This window comes from Dasypus novemcinctus, chromosome 1 (assembly GCF_030445035.2).
Source record: "Dasypus novemcinctus isolate mDasNov1 chromosome 1, mDasNov1.1.hap2, whole genome shotgun sequence".
NCBI lineage: Eukaryota > Metazoa > Chordata > Mammalia > Cingulata > Dasypodidae > Dasypus > Dasypus novemcinctus.
In genome coordinates, this window is record NC_080673.1 from 108641665 (window position 1) to 108659348 (window position 17684).

Consider the following 17684-nt stretch of genomic DNA (forward strand, 5'->3'; position numbering starts at 1 on the left):
CATAAGATACTTAAATTGTCTTTGAAAAATGTAATTAATCATTCCAAAGAGTAATATAATAAAATTGTGTTAAGTAATTTGGTCATAGATGGCCAAAATCACAACCTGTTATTAAAGAGCTAACAAAAATGAGCAAAATGGAGTGAGAATATGAAAGAGATAAAACTCCACATAATCTAGAGTGACATTCAAATGACTTTTCTTGCTTGTCTGATAAATAAAAAGCAAGTCAGTTATCAAAGTTGTTATAGGTAATCAAGTTTTCAGACCTTTTTAGGACAATCACCAGAGACTGTTTTAAATGGTGATAAAAAGAAATCCTTATGGTGGCCAAATGAAGGATGCAAATACATAGGAGGAGAAACTTGGCAGAGCTCTGTCATTCTGAATGGTAGGTGTCTCAGTATAGGTCTATTTGGATTAATTCTGTTTGGGATATATTGTCCTTCTTGGATATTGATATTTACGTCTTTCATAAGGGTTGGAAAGTTTTCAGTCATTATTTCCTGAAATATTCTTTCTGCCCTTATTGTTTTCTTCTCCTTCTGGGACACCTAAATATGCATGTTTCTGTGTTTCACATTGTCATTCAAATCTGTGAGACCTTGCTTCATTTTCTCCATTTTTTTCTTTCTATTTGTTCTCCTGTCTTTTCAAGTTAAAATATCTGTCCTCATAATCACTAATTCTGTCTTCAAGCAATTCAAATCTGCTGTTACATGCCTCCAATGTAGTTTTAATCTCATCCATTGTGTCTTTCATTCCCATAAATTCTGTTACTTTTCTTTGCAGGCTTTCAAATTATTCTTTATGCAGACCCAGTACCTTCTTTTTTTTTTTAAGGTTTCTTTTTTATTTATTTCTCTCCCCTTCCCGCCCCTCCCCCGCCCCCAGTTGTCTGCTCTCTGTGTCCATTCGCTGCGTGTTCTTCTGTGACCCCTTCTATCCTTATCAGTGGCACCGGGAATCTGTTTCTTTTTGTTGCGTCATCTTGCTGTGTCAGCTCTGTGTGTGCGGCGCCATTCTTGGGCAGGCTACACTTTCTTTCGCGCTGGGCGGCTCTCCTTATGGGCGCACTCCTTGTGTGTGGGGCTCCCCTACACAGGGGACACCCCTGTGTGGAAGGTCACTCCTTACATGCATCTGCACCGCGCATGGGCCAGCTCCACACAGGTCAAGGAGGCCTGGGGTTTGAACACTGGACCTCCCATGTGGTAAGCAGATGCCCTATCCATTGGGCCAAATCCACTTCCCCCCAGTATCTTCTTAATATCCTTTATCTCTTCAGTCATGTTTTCCTTCAATTCCTTGAACTGATTTAGGATATTTGTGCGGTCATCACTGATTAGTTGTCTTACATTCTATATCTCATCAGGATATTTGGTTTGTTCCTTTCACTGGGCCATCTCTTCCTGTTTCCTAGTAAGATTTATAATTTTTTGCTGATGTCTAGGTATCTGATATGCTGATGAATTTAGTCAATTTCTCTCTCTTGCCTAGTGCTCTTGTTTCATGGCTCTTCTTTGGTTTTTGGTTCAACTTATTCTGAGACTTTAAAATTGCCCAGATTAAATTATGAAAAATGGACCAGAGACTCACTAAATGCAAATGTTCTCCCAGAGGTTCAGGGGAAAAAAGCTGTGTTTCTCCTTGCAGCTTCCTGGCCAGCAGATGACTCCCATCAGCAAATCTTTCCATAGATGTGTCTCTTTCAAAGTCCACTTGCCCATGATTCTGATCTAGCCAGAGCCAAGATTCAAAGCAGGCACGGCTTGCAAATTCACTAAAGAGAAACAACTTTTAGGAAGCGGACTTGGCCCAATGGAGAGGGCATCCGCCTACCACATGGGAGGTCCAAGGTTCAAACCCCGAGCCTCCTTGACCCATGTGGAGCTGGCCCGTGCACAGTGCTGATGCATGCAAGGAGTGTCCTACCACACAGGGGTGTCCCCCGCGTAGGGGAGCCCCACACACGAGGAGTGCGTCCCATAAGGAGAGCCTCCCAGTGCGAAAAAAGTGCAGCCTGCCCAGGAATGGCGCTGCATGGCCGAGAGCTGACACAGCAAGATGACGCAACAAAAACAGACACAGATTCCAGGTGCTACTGACAAGAATACAAGCAGATATAGAAGAACACACAGCGAATGGATACAGAAAGCAGACAATTGGGGGGGGGGAGGAAGGGGAGAGACAAAAATAAAAAATAAATCTTTAAAAAAAAAAAAAAAACAACTTTCAGCCCTCTGCTGCACCCTCCCCTCTTCCTAGGAAGGAAGACATCTGTTCCTCTCTCAGTTGGCTACAGTGAGCCATGGGTTTTATCTGGGTTGTGCACATAGATGGTGGGGGATGCATGCTGTTCCTGGCCACAGCAAGGGTTAGTAACTCACTGTTGTAGCTTCAGGTTCTTCATCTCTATCCCTCACCCTCTTGGGGGTTGCACAGGCCTGTTGTCCTGGTCTGCTGACCCCCGAAGTCAGTCCTTCAGAAAGCTTTTTGCCCTTTCCCCTTGTTTTTGTGAGAGTTGAGTCCTGCCTACCTGCTTCAACACCATCATTCCTCGAAGTCTAGACCTCTTCTTAAAAAAACAATTCATACCTTGTACTCTCTCCATGAGAAACTAGCACAATCACGAAATCCTAGATGTCATTACACATCACAGTCATTTCAATTAGAGTACAAACATTTTGTTTTACTGTAGCAAATGTTATAAAATAAAATGGGTCAATCTGTCTACAGTTCAGAGTACCTGGCTTTATATTGCTAAAATAAACAAAAACTTCCCAAAAAAGACACTGAAATAACTTATTTAAACTAACAAAAACCCTAGGTAGTAGGCATTCTCATACCAATTTATAATTGAGGAAATTGGAGATGATCCAAGATTGCCCTCGAATAGCTTGGGTATGTCATAGTTCTCTTGAAAATAGGGGAGAAGGTGTAGAAGTAGTCTGAGAGACTGCTTTGGGGACCCTGCATCATCTGGCAGGGACTGGGGGACTCAGAGAGGAGAGGCCAAAGGGAAAACCATGAGTTGATAATCCTGTGGCTGGGAATACTACCCATTCCCCACCCCTGAGACAAACTGCCTCTGTAAAACCTGCAACTGAACAGCCAACAGAGAGGGAAAAGGACAGAGTCCTCCCAAGGAAGAGGCAGGGTGCAGCAGAGGGCTGACTGTGGTTTCCCTTTGGCGAATATAATTATCAAAATTTGCAAGCTCAGAAGAGGTAGTGAAAATGGAAGGATTCATCTCTGTAGAATGGTTTGCCAAGGAGCCCCATTTGCTGACTAACTGGGATAGTAAAGGAAGACAGGTCTCTCCCAATTCTTTCCCAGGCCCAGTATACCTGGTCAGGCCCCATTAGCAACTTCCCATCACAGTTTGACTACTTAAACAGGGCAATATTAAAGTTTTGGCGAAAAAGTAAACTAAAAATCAAAGAGCTGTGAAATAAAACCATTAGGCAAGAGAGAGAAACTGGTCAACAGAGCAAAATCATCAACTTAAGCACATGTCTATGTTTCAACAAAAGATAACTCACACTAAGAAATAGGAAGATATGGTCCACTCAAAGGAACAAGCCAAGAATCTAGATGAGACAAATAATAAATGTTCAAACAAACCTTCTTAATCAATTTAAGAAAATGAAAGAAACTATGACTAAAGAGATAAAGGATATTGAGATGACACTGCGTGAGCACAAGGAACAATCTGCATGCCTGCAAAAAAGGTAACAGATCTTATGGGAATGATAGACACAATGGATGAGTTTAAAAATACCTACAGGAAAAAAATATATTAGAGACATAGAGCACCAGATCTGAAATATTAGAAGAACACACAAGTGAATTCAAAGATAGGACATTTGAAATTGAAAAGACAGGAGAAGAGACAAAGAAAAGAATGCAAAAAATTGAACAGGGTCTCAGGGAACTGAATGACAACACAAAACACAAAAATAAACACATTATTGTTGTCCCAGAAGGAAAAGAGAACAGAAAAGGGGTAGAAAGAATATCTGTGTAAATACTGACTGAAAATTTTCCAACCCTTATGAAAGACATGGATATCAATATCCAGGAAGAACAATGTACACCAAACAGAATATATCCTATCAGGCCTACTTTTAGACGTCTACTATTCAGATTGTCAAAGGCCAAAGATAAAGAGAGGATTTTGAGAGTAGCAAGAGAAAAGCAATGTATTTCTTACTAGGGAGGCATAATAAGACTAAGTGCCAATCTCTTTTCAGAAACCATGGAGGTAAGAAGGCTATATAATTAAGGTACTTAAAGAAAAAACTGCCGGCCAAGAATCCTTTATCTGGTAAAACCATCCTTTAGAAATGAAGATGAATTTTAAATCTTTACCAACAAACAATACCTGAGAGTATGTTACCAAGAGACTGAATCTACAGGAGATAATTAAAGGGTGTATTACAGCCTGATAAGAAAAGACAAGGAACTGAGTCCTAGAGAAGAGTGTAGAAATAAAGAATAAGGAAGAGAAATTGAAAGGGTTAAAAGACAGACAATAGTAAGATATTGAAGCAGGCTAGTAAGATATGAAAGCAATAAATGTATCTGGAACCTGGCAAGAAGTCCACATGGACATCAATAACCCCCAAGATGGCTGCTGGAAGACCCTCCACCCCCAAGATTCTGCTATTCAAAACAAAGTCTTCTTCTGGAGGACAGGAGAAGCCCCAGATTTTCGCCAAGGACTTTATCATTGGGCCCTCATGGGGAACTGAAGGGTGGGATAATCAATCAAAACGGCAAATAGCTGGAACCCCTCCCCTGCCATTAGCAAAGGGGTAGAATAAACAGTTTAAAAAGGCAGGTACAGAGCCTAAGTGTGCTTTCGCACTCCACTCTCTTGGCTCTGGACCCATTCCTGCCCTCTGCGCACCGCTATTGCCATTCTTCCTTTGCCACATGGCCACGCAAGTAAACCTAGGGATTTATAATCTATAATGTGGAACTGTACCTTGTAAATCAGCCCACTTTAACACTTCAACGCCTTCCTCTCTACCTGCGACCCCTGCTCTGTTATTTTCACCCATTTCTCTTACCTCTCTACCTAAATAAATTACTGGTCTAACTCACCCGGCGTGCCCTTGAAATTCATTTCTGCAGCACAGCAAAGAACCTAAATAAAATCCGGTAACCATATAACAACAGAAAGCCAAGGGATAAAATGGATGAAGTAAGTAACACCTTTAGAGTAGTAATAGTGAATGTTAATGGATTCAACTCCCTAATTAGAAGACATAGACAGAATGGATTAAAAAAAAACATGAGCCATAGATATTTGTTGTTTACAAGAGACTCACCTTAAACACAAGGACACAATCGGCCTGAAAGTGAAAGGTTGGAAAAATATTCCACAGTAATAGCAACCAAGAAAGAGTGGATGCAGCAAAACTAATACTGGGTGAAATAGATTATAAATGCAAAACTGTTATCAGAGATGAAGTAAGGTACTATATATTAATAAAAGGGACAATTCACCAAAAGAAATAACAATAACAAATATTCATGCACCTAACACAGGTGTCCTAAAATACATTAGACACACAATAGCAAAACAGGAGGGAGAAATAAACCTCTCTCCAATAACAGTTGGAGACTTCAACACAACACACTCCACTCTTAGGATTAAACAGAACATCTGGACAAGTATAAATAAAGGAAACTGAAAAACTGAATAATATGCTAAATGAATTAGATCTAACAGACATTTAAACAGCATTACACTCCAAAACAGCAAGATATACATTCTTCTCAAGTGTTCATGAATATTTCTCCAAGATAGACTATCTAGTGGGACATAAGTCAGATATAAATAAATTTTAAAACATTGAAATTATACATAACACATTCTCTGATCATAATGGAATCAAGTTGGAATTTAATAATACACAGAAAAAGGGAAAACCCACAAATAAATGGAGATTAAACAATATACTCTTATAATAATCAGTTAAAGAAAAAATTACAAAAGAAATCAGGAAAAACCTCAAGATAAATAAAAACGAGAACACAACATACCAAAACGTATGGGATATCATAAAGGCAGTGCTGAGAGGGAAATTTATAGCCCAAATACTTATACTAAAAAAATAAATAAAATAAAATATCTAACTGCAGACCTGAGGGAATTAGAAAAAGTACAAACCAATCCCAAAGCAAGCAGAAAGAAAAAAAGATCAGAGCAGAAATAAATGAAATTGAGAAGAAAATAACAACGGAAAGAATTAGCAAAACCAAAAGTTGATTCTTTGAAAACTTCAATAAAATTGACAACCCCTTACCCTAAAAATAACAAGGAAAAAAAAGAAAGAAGATGCAAAATTTTTAATAAAATAAAAAATGAGAGAGCGGCCATTTTTACTGACCCCACAGTAATATAAAGATCCTGAAGATGCTTCCCTATATTTTCTAGCAGAAGTATTAAAGTTCTGATTCTTATATTTAGTTCTTTAATTCATTATGAGTTAATTTTTTTATATGGTGTGAGACAAGGGTCCTCTTTCATTCTTTAACATATAGATATATAGAAATAAAAAGGATCATAAAAGGATAGTATGAAAAACTGTCTGCTAAAAAATTAGACAGCACAGAAAATTGGGTAAATTCCTAGAACACACAAACAACCTACACTGACTCTTGAAGAAAGAGAAGATCTCAAAAGATAAGTACAATTAAACAGATTGAATTAGTCATCAATAATCTCCCAAAAAGGAAAAGCCCAGGACCAGATGGCTTCACAGGGGAACTCTACCAAACATTCCAAGAAGAATTAATACCAGTCCTGCTCAACTCCAAGAAAGGGGCTGCATGCTATGCTACAGGTGTCCACTTTTGGGAGGTACCTGCATATTATGTAAACCAGGCCAGAGTTTTCTCTTCCTCAGTCAAATTGACTGTAAGGACCTCCCCAAGAAGCCATAGCTGTGGGCTAGGAAAAAGAAAGAAATGTGGCAGGAGTGGTTACCATGGGCATTTGAGTCACTTCCTCATGTAACTTACTTGTACCTTCATGACCCACTAGAGCCCTATCTCGTATAACCACGTCCACTTTATAATGGAATGCTGCTTTGTATGCTAACTGTATGGTTTGGTGGGTCAGACAATTCCCAGCTCATGACAAGCAACTCAGGTCTCGTGGTAACTTGGTGAATGATGGTTAGGCATTCAGTCTCTACTAAGGCCAAGTAACAGCCAAAAGCTACTTATCAAAAGGAGATTAGTTATCTGCAGAAGATGGCAGGGCTTTGCTCCAAAATCCAAAGCATGTGCATTGTAATTCTCCTTTAGGGACCTTCCTAAGGCTCTGAATGGCAATTTGCCACTGACACTTGCAGCACCATGGGATCTGCTGGATCATATGGCCCAAGTGGCAATGCAGCTTGCACAGCAGCCTGGACATGTCATGGAGCCTCCTCTTGTTCTTGTACCCACTCAAAACGATGAGGTTTTCCGATCATTCAGTAAATGGGCCAGAGTAGCATATCCAAATGAGGAATATGTTGTATCTAAAATCCAAAGAGGTCGACTAAGCATTGTGCCTCTTTTTGGTTGTAGGACAGAACAGATATAACAGCTTATCCTTCACTTTAGGAGGGATATCTCAACATGCCCCACACCACTGGACATCTAGGAAAAATACCAAGATGGAAGGCCCCTATAATTTTGTTGGATTTACCTCCCATCCTTTCTCATGCAAATGCCTTACCAAGTCTGAAATAATTGCTATTTCTTGTTCACTAGGTCTAATCAGCATATTATCAATAAACTGGAACAGTGTAATATCTTGTAGGTGAGAGAGATGATCAAGTTCCCCGCAGACAATGTTATGAAATAGGGTCAGAGAGTTAATATACCCCTGAGGTAGGACAGTAAAGGTATACTGCTGGCCTTGCCAGCTCAAAGCAAACTGTTGCTGGTGGTCTTTACTAACAGCAATTGAGAACAAAGCATTTGCCAGATCAATAGTTGCATACCAGGTAGCAGGGGTCATGTTGATGTGCTTAAGCAATGATACCACACCTGGAACTGCAGCTGCAACTGAAATCACCACCCGGTTAAGCTCACAACAATTCACTGTCATCCTTCCAAATCCATCTGTTTTCTGCATAGGCCAAACAGGAGAGCTGAAATGGGATGTGGTGGGAATCACCACCCCTGCTTTTTCAGATCCTTGATCATGGCACTGATCTCTGCAATCCCTCCAGGAATCCAGTATTGCTTTTTATTTACCACTTTGCTAGGTAGGGGCTTCCACGTGGCCTTTCCTACCATTATAGCCCTTACTCCAATAGTCAAGTAACCAATGTGGGGATTCTGCCAGTTGCTGAGTATGTCTATTTCAACTATGCATTCTGGAACTGGGGAAATAACCACAGAATGGGTCCAGGGACCCACTGGACCCACTGTGGGACAGCCTAAGCTAAGACTCCATCAATCACCTAATCTCCATAAGCCACTATTCTGACTGGTGGGTCACAGTGACATTTTGGGCCTCGTGGGATTAATGTCACCTCTGAACCAGTGTCTAATAATTCTCAAAATGTCTGATCATTTCCTTTTCTGTAATGCACGGTTACCCTAGTAAAAGCTGTAGGTCTCTTTGGGGAAAGCTGGGATAAAGATTCACAGTATAAATTTTTGGCAGTGTAACACAATCCTTCCCCAAGGGACCTGGCCTTCCACTCATTCAAGAGACTCAGGTCTATAAACTGTCACAAGTCTGAGAACTGAGTAAGGGGCCATGACACTCTGTTTCTATAATTCAAGTTAGGGTTTTGTTCAACCTAGAACTCTTCTGCTTATTCATATCAAGTAGGAATTTAGTAGATTACCCATCAATTTTACTTCTAGGTACCTCATGATCTACTAGTCAACACTATAAGTCTATGGGACCCAGACTCTTGATTGCTGTTCTAAGTTGGCCATTCATTGTGATGGCCACATCTACCTTGTCTCTGGCTATTAAGTGTTGCTACTTGGCTTCTGCCATTCTGCCATCTGATCATCCCCATAGTGTTTAAGAATCCTAGTTCTGTGACAGCAGTTCCCACAGTAATATCTGACCTAGAGAGAAGAGCAACACAGAGCTCTTCAGAAAGATGGAGTGAGTCTCACAAATTTATTCCTCAGAGTCCTGGTGAAAGGTGTGTTCTGCTGGACATTCTTGGCATGGATGGGTAAGTGTAAGATGGTAAATCCATTCTAGCATCCTAATTCTTTGGATTTCACTACTTTCCAGTCAGTGACCTCACTTTAACAACAACCTACAAAAGTTTAAGGTTTGAGTTTCCATTATAACTCTGTAAACCATACAATGAGACTCTCAGTCTGGTTTTCCAAGATCTCAATTCTGTAGCTGCACAAAACAAGATTTTCTTTCAGAGCACACACAGAAACTTTCATACCATTCATGTAGTGCTCAGATTGCAAATCGGAAGCCTTCACCTCATCCTTTTCTTTTTAAACTGTATCCAATGTGTTTAGTAACAGGCAGTCAACATCAATGTAACTTTTAACCCCACAAAATTCTGCTAAGGTGTCAAAAAGCACTCTCACCCCACCCCAGATCCTTGCTTCTTATAAGCATGGAAGTAGCCATACCCAGTGGTGATATTTTGTGTATCTCTATTGTGAAATCACATCATGGACTGTCAGTGGCTATGTGATTACTGGAAACAGAGTCATTAGTGTCCAAGATCTAATCAGAGTAGAGAACTAACTGCAAGAAATCCAAGAACCAATTCAGAAATCCCATTTTTAAGATTCTGTTTCTCAATAACCACTCCTGGTACCATGTTGTATTAGGGTTCTCTAGGGAAACAGGACTGACAGTAGATATCTGTAAATAGTTTGAAATTTTACAAAATTATGTCACGTGACCATGGGGATGCCTAAGTCCAATTTCCATAGGACAGGGCTGCAAGTCAGGGACTCTGATGAAGGTCCTCATTGACTTCCCCAAGAGACACTGACTATATGATGTACAGATTAGGAATTCTCTGTCTGAATGTGAAATCATTTCTCCTTTTAAGGCCTTCAACTGATAAGAACTCACTAACTGCTGACGGCAATCTCCTCAGCTGATTGTAGATGCAACCAGCAATTTATGCAATCAACTCACTAATGATTAAAGTCCATGAAATGTTCTTGCATTATAATTAGCCCAGTGTTTGCTTCACCAAGCAAATGGGCACCATTACCTGGCCAAGTTGACACATTAGCCTAACCATCACAAGAAGGGAACACTGCAAACTCATTCTATGGAGCCAATGTCAACATAATACCAAAGCCAGATAAAGATATAATACCATGATATATGGGAATACAGCATTTTATGGATTGCTTCCTAAACCCACAATTTCTCTAATTAAAAAAAAATTTTAATTACCTCTGATAAAAACACCTGGAGTTTAACCTGATTAGTCCCTGACTCATTTAGTTCCTAAATCAGTACCTGAAGGATAGATTTCAAAGGAAGAGGTAGATATTTCAAAATAATGCTTACAGAATCTTACTTTTCTAGGAAAAAATAATTAAAACACAAAAAAATGAGATGTATAAATTACCCATGGTCTAGAATCACTTAATACTAATAATGATCCTTATATATATCCCCAGTGGTCCGAATTTATGTAAAAAAAACGATCATGGTGAGTAAAAATAACAATAGAAATAATTAATTAAATAATAAGAAGGCTGCTGATACAGTGACCCACCATTAAATGCTCTTTAGCCCTGGCCTTTTCCCTCTTCCCTCTTTTCCTGGTGATACTTTCTCTAGAAGGAAAAATTCAAAAGTTGGTGAAAGTAGAAAGTTTTATACAGAAGCTTGAAAAATCAGACTTACAACAACTTTTGCCAATGTGTATCTGCCAAGATTTAAGGAAAAAATCAAAATTGAAGCAAAATATTAAAAATTCTGACAAGGGTGAATCAGAATAAATAGGTTGTATATAAAAATAAAAAAGAATAATCTAAAAATGGTTTAGCTTCTCATTATGGCTTGCCTTGGAAAAAATCCAACACACAAAGATCTCCCCACAATATTCCCTTTAAAGGTCTTTAAAGGCTGTTTCAACTAACCAATAATGACAAAGAAAAAAAATGTAAAAAAAAAAAGAAAAAAGGGGGTAGGATTGGTATGTTTTACAAAACGAAAGACACCATTTATCTTTTTTTTTTTTTAAAGATTTATATATTTCTCTACCCTTTTCCCCCCGCCCCAGTTGTCTGTTCTCTGTGTCTATTTTGCTGTGTGTTCTTTGTCTGCTTCTGTTGTTGTCAGCGGCACAAGAATCTGTGTTTCTTTTTGTTGCATCATCTTGGTGCATCAGCTCTCCTTGTGTAAGGTGCCATTCCTGGGCAGGCTGAACTTTCTTTTGCGCTGGGCGGCTCTCCTTACGGGGCGCACTCCTTGCACGTGGGGCTCCCCAATGCAGGGGACACCCTGCGTGGCAGGGCACTCCTGGCACACACCAGCACTGTGCTTGGGCCAGCTCCACACGGGTCAAGGAGGCCCAGAGTTTGAACCGCGGACCACCCATGTGGTAGACGGACACCCTAACCACTGGGGCCAAGTCCACTTCCCCTATTTATCTTAAGAAATCACTAATCATATAAATTCCAACCAATGGCCAAACATTCCAGCTCACAACCTAACACACCGAGCCTCACCATAACCACATTCTACTGATCATGGTAACTATCTTTAACTCCTTAAGTCCTGATTGGCTATCAAAAGTGAAATAGGCAGAAAAATTAGTAGTCATAAAATCAAATATATTTTAAAATGTTTACGTAGAAGAGAGCCTTGACATACAGAATAAAGGATTGTTGGATTAGTAACTATTCACTGATTTTGAAGGAGGTTCATAAAACTACACTAAAATACAAATTTATTAATATATGTAAATAGAGCAAATTTTCTTAAAATTTCAACGTATCATTACATTTCTTCTATTCTACATCATATTTTAAACCACTTTAAAATGATAAACTACTCTCTTCCTCCAAATTCCAACTTAAAAGAAACATTCTATAAACAAGAGAAATCAAAGGGGCCAACTCAAATTAAGGAAGTATCTCTCAGCATAAGCCACTTTTAATGTTTTAAGAATTCTCAAACCTATAAATTTTTTTAAAAATGTTCAGGAGGATTGTGGGAAGTTGGCAATGGACTACAGGCAGAGCTGAATGCTCTCACAAAAATGGAGAAAAGGAAAAAGCTGTCTGAGGGACCTGCTTTGAGGGTTGAGACCAGGAAAGTCCCATACAACTCCCAGGAGAGTAAGGGAAAGAGTGATGAAGAAGGCAAAATGACAAGCCCCACTGGCAACCAGGAAGGGCTCCCCCACCCCCAAGATATTAAGCTGGGGCAAAACCCCTGGCTCACTATAGCCAACAGAGAGGGGAACAGACATCTTCCTAAGAGCTGTTACAAGAGAATAGGGAGAGGAGGTTGGGGTGCTTTTCTTCAGTGGCTCAATCAACTAGGCTCCTGTCTACCACATGGGAGGCCCTGCATTCATGTCCCAGGGCCTCCTTGTGATGGCAAACTGGCCTGGACACATGGAGAGCTGACGGTCCACACCCGCGGAGAGCTGGCACAGTAAGATGACGCAACAAAGGGAAACAAGTAGACAAGCAGAAGAACCATAGCAAATGGACACAGAGAACAGAAAGCAAGCAAGCTGTGGGGAGAGGGGATAAATTAAAAAATTAAAATAAATCTTTAAAAAAAAAAATCAAGGGATTCTTGTGATACTTTTGAAAACTTCCACTTCATGGGAAATAAAGGAGGATACAAATGCCCATGAATACAAAATTGTATAAGACAGTAGCAGAACTGATTTAACCCTGTGTCACCCTGACCCCAAAAGGTCTAGTAAGAAGATGGCTATGCGTTTATGAATTCATCATGCTAGGAAGGAGGAAGGACATATTCTCACCTAAGAACTGAAACTCAGGTTGCCAGGAAGATGGTGGACTAGAAAGACATGGGACTCTCTTCTCTCCCAGAAAAATAGCTAGAGGAGAGGCAGAACCTGCCTGGAAAATATCTTCTAGGGTTTAGGACACCAGGGAAGGCTGGCCACCACCCAGAAAAGAAAGGGACAAAGGAAAAGAATCACCACGGCAAAACTGATTGTTGAGGCTGCACCTCCACAGGAAAGGGGAGAGAGAGAGGCACTGCCTAAGGCTGACTCAGCTTTTGACCCACAGGTTTGGTCTGCTGTCCCAGGAGCCCTTCCAGGCTGGGCGGGGCTGCACCACTGTGTGCCTTGGAAGCTGGCAAGGCCCTGGAGAGATACAGCACTGGGGGGGTCTGACCCTCTCAAACTCCCTCTCGACTAACTGGGACTGATTGTTGAGGATGCAGAGGGAATGGAATTGTTTCCTATCCAGAAAAGGGGAGGAGGCTGCCAGCCTAAATTGGGGAACTGTCTCTGAGAAAGTGTGAATTACAAGGCTCTTAACCTCCAGACAGGAACCTGTATCACCTTGATACGGTCCATGCTGCAGCAAATGCACTCCGACCAGGCACTGAACTGAGAGGGCTGCCAAAGAGCATCATGTTCTGGCAGACCAAGGAAGTACATGTGAGGAAATTAAAAGTAAATAAACAAGAGAGGTGTTTTCCAGGTTTCATAGCCTCCCTCCCCAAGGCCCTAGAAAGCAGGTCTGCAACCCACTTCCAGAACCCAGTTTTGAGCAACTAGCAGGGACAATCCTAAAGACCCAGGGTAAACCAAGAATCAAAGAACAGAAGTAACACACAGCCACCCACCACCAAATCCTACTAAAGAAAAATTGAGCATGTGAGTAAACTCACCATTCTAACCAGATGCCTAAACATCAGCAAAAAATTATAAGTCATACTAAGAAAATGGAGGACACGGCCCAAGAAAAGGAATATATCAAAGCCCCAGGAGAGACACAGGATTTGAGACAACTAATTAATGAGAGGCACACAAATTTCCAAAATCAAATTAATAAGCTGAAAGACAATATGGCTAAAGAGATGAATGACACTAAGAAGACTCTGAGCTAGCCCAAAGAAGAATTTGAAAACCTGAATAGAAAAATAACAAAGTTAATGGGAATGAAGGACATGACAGGTGAGATCAAAAACACATTAGAGGCATATAAGAGCAGACTCAAAATGATAGAAGAATAACTAATACTGAAGACAGGACAGGAGAAATTAAAAACAGATAGAGAAAAACAAGGAAATAATTGAGCAGGAGCTCAGGGAGTTGAATCACAACCTGAAACACAATGACATGCATGTCATGGGAGTTCCAGATGGAGAAGAGAAGGAAAAGGGGCAGAAAGAGTATTTGAGGAAATAATAGCTGAAAATTTCCCCAAGTTTAATGAAAGAAATGAACTTACATGTCCAAGAAACACAGCATACCCTAATCAGAATAAATCTGAATAGACCTACTCCAAGACACATATTACTTAGAATGTCAAAAGTCAAAGATAGGGAAGAGGATTTGGCCCAATGGATAGGGCGTCCGTCCGCCTACCACATGGGAGGTCCAAGGTTCAAACCCAGGGCCTCCTGACCCATGTGATGAGCTGGCCCATGCACAGTGCTGATGCATGCAAGGAGTGCCATGCCACGCATGGGGTGTCCCCCGCGCAGGGGAGCCCAAGCGCAAGGAGTGCACCTCGTAAGGAGAGCCGCCCAGTGCGCAAAAAGTTCAGTCTGCCCAGGGTGGCACCGCACAAACGGAGAGCTGACACAGCAAGATGATGCAACAAAAAGAGACACAGATTCCAGGTGCTGCTGACAAGAATAGAAGCAGACACAGAAGAACACACAGTGAATGGACACAGAGAGCAGACAACTGGGGGGTGGGGGAGGAGGCAGGGAAGGGGAGAGAAATAAAAAATAAATCTTAAAAAAAAAAAGTCAAAGATAAAGAGAAAATTCTGAGAGCAGCAAGGGAGAAGCAAACCATCACACATAAGGGATACCCAGTAAGACTTGGTGTGGACTTCTTATCAGAAACCATGGAGACAAGATAGTAGTATGATACAATTAGGATACTAAAAGAGGAAAACTGCCAGTCAAGAATCCTTTATCCAGCAAAACTGTCCTTCATATATGAAAATGAGTTTAAAATATTCACAAACAGAAATGAACACAGTTCATAAAGAAGAATCCACCTTTGCAGGAAATATTAAAGGAAATCTTAGAACCTGAAAGAAAAAGACAGGAGAGAGAGACTTGAGAGACTTGGAGGAGAGGATAGAACAAAGAATAGCAAAACGGGTAACCAGAAGAGTAAAAAGACAAAAGTATGTTATGACATATGAAAAACAAAGATAAAATGGTGGAAGTAAATAATGTGTTTACAGTAATATCATTGAATGTGAATGGATGAAACTCCCCAATCAAATGATACAGGCTGACAGAACACATAAAAAAACATGAGCCATCCATAGGCTGCTTACCTTAGAGGCTCACCTTAGACCCAAGGATACAAGCTGAATGAAAGTAAAAGGTTGGAAAAAAGATACTCCATGCAAAAAATAACCAAAAAAGAGCAGGGGTAGCTATACTAATATCGGACAAAAGAGACCTTAAAGGCAAAAAAGTTATAAGAGATAAAAAAGGTCATAATATATTAATAAGAGGGACAACCCACCAGGAAGATATAACAGTTAATAAATGTCTATGCATCTAACCAGGGTACCCCAAAATACATGAGACAAACTCTGACAAGATGGAATAATAGACATCTCTACAATAATCGTTGGAGACGTCAACACACCACAGACATAATTGAATAGAATGCCTAGACAAAAGATCAACAAGGAAACACAGAACTTGAACAATGTGATAAATGAGTTAGACCTACCACACATGTACAGAATATTACACCCAAACTCAGCAGGTTATATTCTTAAGTGGCCATGCCCATGGATTTTTCTTCAGGACAGACCACATCACAGTGCAGCTCTCAAAAAATATATAAAAAGACTGAATTATACAAAGCACCTTCTCAGATCACAATGGAACGAAACTGGAAATCAATAATAAACAGGAAAGAGGTAAATTTGCAAATGTGTGGAGGCTAAACACGCTACTAAATAATTAGTGCACCAAAGAAGAAACTGCAAGTGAAATCAGTAAAAACACTGAGACAAATGAAAACAAGAACAAAATATCGAAATTTATGGTCTACAGTGAAGGCAGAGCTGTGAGGGAAATTTATAGCCCTAAACACCTATATTAAAAGAGAAGGCGGCGGACTTGGCCCAGGGGTTAGGGTGTCTGTCTATCACATGGGAGGTCCATGGTTCAAACCCCAGGCCTCCTTGACCCGTGTGCAGCTGGCCCATGTGCAGTGCTGATGCACGCAAGGAGTGCCCTGCCACACAGGGGTGTCCCCCGCGTAGGGGAGCCCCACGCGCAAGGAGTGCGCCCCATAAGAAGAGTCGCCCAGTGCAAAAGAAAGTGCAGCCTGCCTAAGAATGGCGCCGCCCACACGGAGAGCTGACACACAAGATGACGCAACAAAAAGAAACACAGATTCTCGTCCCGCTGACGACAACAGAAGCGGACAAAGACGACGCAGCAAATAGACACAGAGAACAGACAACCGGGGCGGGATGGGGCGGGATGGGAAGAGAAATAAATAAATAAATAAATCTTTAAGAAAAAATAAAAAGTAAATAAAAAAGAACAAAGAGCTAAATCAAAGCTCTAACTACAACTGGAGAAACTGGAAAAAGAATAGCAAACCAAACATAAATCAAACAGAAGGAAAGAAATAATAAGGATTAGAGCAGAAATGAATGAAATTGAAAACCAACAACAGAGAAAATCAACAAAACCAAAAGCTAGTTCTTTGAGAAGATCAATAAAATTGATAGACTCCTAGCTAACCTAACAAAGAAAAAAAGAGAGAAGATGCAAATAAATACAATCAGAAATGGAAGGGGATCATTATGACTGAACCCACAGAAATAAATAGGATAAGAGGATATTATGTCAAACTGTGGGACAGTTTGATATTATTTATGAATTCCAAAAAGAGATAATGATGCTTGTAAACTGGTCTCTTCCTCTGGGCATGAGAACCTTTGATTGTATTAGATACAGCTGAGATGTCTTTGATTAAATTATGTTAAGATTAGGGCTTTGATTAGAGCACGTCATTAGAGCAACTCAGTTTGAGTCCCTATCCCCTTTGTGGGCTATATAAAAGACAATCAAGGAGACACACAGAAGTAGGTACACAGAGAAGATACACAGAAGAATAGAAAGAGCTCCACAAGCACAAAAGAGGAGAGAACTTGTCAGATCTGATCCTGTGGCCCAAGAAAAGAGCTAAGCCATTCACATGATACCTTACAGCTGACTTTATGAAGACAACAGAGCAACTGAGTCCAGAAAGAAACAGGCCCTCAAGACCACAGCTGAGATGAAAGTACCTGGGCCCACGGAGTCTTAGAGGAAAGAGGAAGGCTGAACCATCGCAGACATCGCCAGCCATCTTGCTTTAAAACATGGCAAATGATTTTGGTGAGGAGTATCTTTTATAGTACCCTGAGTTGGACTCTTTAGCTCCTTATCACTGTTAGCTTCTACCTCAAATAAAAGCCCTTTATAAAAGCCCACAGATTGC

The 17684-nt window shown here is 40.5% G+C and overlaps 1 protein-coding gene across 11 annotated transcripts in view; it reads right to left on the bottom strand.

Moving 5' to 3' along the window:
- PDLIM5 (PDZ and LIM domain 5) overlaps positions 1-17684 on the bottom strand; it is a 235059-nt gene that overhangs the window by 187144 nt on the left and 30231 nt on the right. The window lies entirely within an intron of this gene.